Genomic DNA, 3,722 nt, shown 5'->3' with positions numbered 1-3,722 from the left:
ATTTTAGAATGACTCTTAAAGTGTTATTGTGCGCTTTTAAAGTTTGAAGGTCTCTCAGATCGGCGGAGCAATCGCTCCTTGTTGTTTCCATGTTGAGGCTCGTATTAGGCCGAAGCAAGAGCTGAAGTTTTATAATCAGGTTTAGTCATTTTTTAAAAATTTTAATTGACTTTTCATTTCTTTTTGCCTGTTTAATTTCTGTTTTTCCACATTTTATTATTTTTATGTAGTATGTCTTTAATTTGTTAACACATTTAATGTATTTTTATTTTATTTTATTGCTGTCTTTAAACTTACTTTTAAAGTGCTCTATAAATAAAGGGGATTGGATTGTTTAGCAACTGGCTAATGCCTAAATTGAAACTATCAAACCACATCTATTCGATCTGAAGTAGCACAGATATTGCATAACCAATAAAAATAGCCTCCATAATTTAATTGAGTACAAGTACAGCATGAAACAGATGATGGTCAGCCTGAGACTTTACAGTGTGGAATTGCAGACGTGGTTTGTGTCTTTTTAAAATCTTTCTTATTGTCTTTGTTAGTAAGACGCCTGTAAAAATTAATAAAGATTGAGATTTGTGCGGCACTTAAATGAACTATTTTGACAGCCACTCGGGGCGATGCAGCAGTTACGGCCTTTCTATGTGGACATCTTCCTGTGCTTGTGTGAGTTTCCTCCAGTTACTCTGGCTTCCTCCCACATTCCAAAGACAAACATGCTCGGTTAACTGCTGGCTTTAAATTGGCTGTAGGTGCTGATGGGAGAGCGTGTAGTTGTCTGAGTCTTAAGAAAATGGATGGACGGTGGGAGAACTGCTCCTATTATCCACTCTGATGGAAAATACAGCAAAAACAAAAGTCCAACAACTGAAGTGATTCCCTGATTATCTTCAAGTTTTTTGAACACTTTGCATAACCATCCAAATGGCCAGACTGCAGCCTTTAGCAGACTGGTTCTGGCCAATTTGTTTGACACCTCCTGCCTAGACATAAGTTTTAAAGTGTTTTAGCCTCTGTTAGAGGAGATTCTGTTATATTATCTCAGATTTTGGAGTAAAGACAATCGGTCAGTATTAATGTGTTTGCAGCTTGCCATGCATGCAAATGAACAACCTCATGAAGTTGAACAAATTCAGTCTGTTTTCTGCAAAAGTGTGATTCAATTGCGTAGTGGCAGAATTTCTACTTGATGCAACAGAACCTTCCACTGCAAACCACGCACTGTGACAAGGGTCATAGGTGGGAATCCCACTTAAAGATACTGTGTGTACCTGATAAATTAAACTGTGAATGAGTTCGTTGTTATTGGGTGCACCTGTGTGTCTGGTGTCAGCGTTTTAGCTGTGAGAAGGCTCCAAAAATATGACATTAAAATCAAATAAAAGGTCACGCAGTCCTTAGCACAGAAATCTACCGTGACGTAAGCCTGCAGGGGGTGAAGCAGAATCCACGCAGAAACAAAAGCACAAAGTGAGGCCATGACTAGGCAGGAGTGAGGACGGCTCTTTCTTCGGGAGGATACTTTTCCCTTCGGATGAAGAGGAGGAGTGTGGAGACACTCACGTGATTAATTTTCGTCTGCGATACTAGATTTGAACAAAGTCAAGTTCACTATGTCTAACGTGGCCCATACCGGAAGTGTTCGGTGTGGCGTTTTAAGATAAAAGCCAAGCGACTAACTGAACGCTGAGAGTAAACTAAAGCCCACGGGTCGACCTGGAAAACACGCGTGTATCAAAAGCCCCAAAATACGCGTTTCCATTTAATTCCGTTTGAAACTGGGTTTAATTGTGACCCATTTAGCTGCTCTTAGGTCAGGTGAGGAGTGGCACCGGTTTCATTTCGGTATGAACTCTTTCATTCCAGATATTCGTTCAGCGTCATTAAAAAAGGGGTGTGACGTTTTTAAGGGTTAAATGATGTCATCACTGTATTGTCAAAGCTGGTCATATTCGGTGCATTTTTTTTTATCAAGCCACTGGAACTGAGTAATAAGACTCAATTTAGCAGATCGCTTAAAATAACAATTAAACGTAGGCTAATTTATTTTATTTTGAAAGGAACTTCCGGACACGTCTTCTACCCCACAGTGGGCTTGATGACCGGGAGCTGCGACTCTGGACATTTTAAGGTGAGCACGTTTAGTTTGGAGCGGACTTAAAATCCCAGAGCGGGGCTGCTGAGGGGAGGACAGCGGGCACAGCAGCTGCTTCTGCGGGAGGAACACCTGAGAAAGGTGCGCTCAAGCCGGGTGACAAATTACACACCAAACTGGAGACTTCTTCGGACTTGGCTCTGTTTCAGACTCCCGGTAAGCGGCACCGACGATGCTCCGCTCAGGCTCTCGGTCTTAACATCACAAAGTAACTCGATTTTTAAAAAGTGTCAGCTTTCTGGATATTTGTGCCCTTGTTTGTTGTTGTTTTTTAATCAGCGGACGCGTGATGATTCCCGTCGCATCGCGCTGCGGTAGGTGAACTACTGGAAACGTGAGGGAGCTGGAGCGGGAGGGGAGGGTGGAAAGCGGGTCTTTGCGGCCAACTCGGACCTTTTCGGCTTGATTAGAGCTGTAATTTCACCTTCCACGGCTCAGAATGCATTCCCACCTTTTTCTCTCGGCTGTGGACGCTGAATAAAAGCAGAAGAAGTCGGTGTCAGCTGAGCCAGAACGGTGCGGATCCGTCGGATGCCTCTTTTTTGTTATTTTCCTCCCCTCTCTACACTGTTTCCATGATTTGCGCAAGGAATTTCATGTTTGAATTTTTAATTGGAGAATGACTAACCTCACAGGGACACTCTGCTGCTCTTTCCCTGCCGTTTGTTGCTCAGACAAGTCTGATCCTTTTTTGGAGAACGCGTACAGCATCCCCGTGGTTCCAGCCAGGGCGCGCGTAACCTCTCCACTGATGTCCATTGATTTATAATATTTTTTTGTGGGGGGCCATTTATCGAGTGTCGCGCAAGGACTCGTGTCCGTTTGTGTAACACTGTTTTTTCCCTCCCTGCTGCCCGGGTTGGATCAGGATAGTTGGAACTTTTTGCTCTCTGATGTGGGGGAAACGCTCTGCGTTGCCTGGTGAAGACGCGGTTTTGCCGTGCCCTAGGTTCGCTGCTCGCAAAGACTCTGAGAAGACTGGCCAGTAACATTTCTGCTTCTGAAGACCTCAAATTTACATCGGACTCCCTGCCGCTCAGACACTCGTGCAGTTGCATTTCTGTCTATTGCGCATTATCCAACTTAAGACCCTCGAAGAACTGCAACAGCGTCGTGTGGAGGCTAACACCTGCAGAGAGGTTTATTTACCCTCAATCGGCTACTGCAACAGCTGGGATTTAACATCCTCCTGCAGGGATTTCTACCATGTCAGGTGTACGGGATTTCAGATGGACTCTCTTCATCTGTGTGGCGGCGCTTTCATGTGGTGAGTACCCCTTCTACCTCCTCCCCTCCTCCCCCCTCCCCTCCTCTCCTGCCCCCCCCTTCAAAACACACACCCGCCAACAGGGTTCCAGGATCACATTCATGTTGCATAGAAAGCAATGGCCCTACATTTCTGAAACATGCCACCGCAGAGGCAGTTGGTCTTGTTTATTATTATTATTATTATTATTATTATTATTATTATTATTACTATTATTCATTTTTTTTAATGACTGACCCTACACACACACACACACACACACACACACACACACACACACACACACACACACAC

The 3,722-nt window shown here is 44.0% G+C and overlaps 1 long non-coding RNA gene across 1 annotated transcript in view; it reads left to right on the top strand.

The window, feature by feature from the left end:
• The first annotated feature begins 2,108 nt into the window (after positions 1–2,108).
• The window catches only part of LOC102200723 (uncharacterized), a 12,725-nt gene continuing 11,111 nt past the window's right edge, over positions 2,109–3,722 (top strand). Inside the window, exon 1 of the long non-coding RNA XR_311509.1 lies at positions 2,109–3,428. This is a non-coding gene — a long non-coding RNA (uncharacterized LOC102200723). The remainder of the gene's footprint in view (positions 3,429–3,722) is intronic.

This window comes from Pundamilia nyererei, unplaced genomic scaffold (genome assembly GCF_000239375.1).
Source record: "Pundamilia nyererei isolate P.nyererei 1_Seehausen unplaced genomic scaffold, PunNye1.0 scaffold00015, whole genome shotgun sequence".
In the NCBI taxonomy this organism is placed as follows: domain Eukaryota; kingdom Metazoa; phylum Chordata; class Actinopteri; order Cichliformes; family Cichlidae; genus Pundamilia; species Pundamilia nyererei.
Note: the sequence above shows the minus strand (reverse complement) of the source record. Positions and strands in the feature narration are given on the sequence as shown.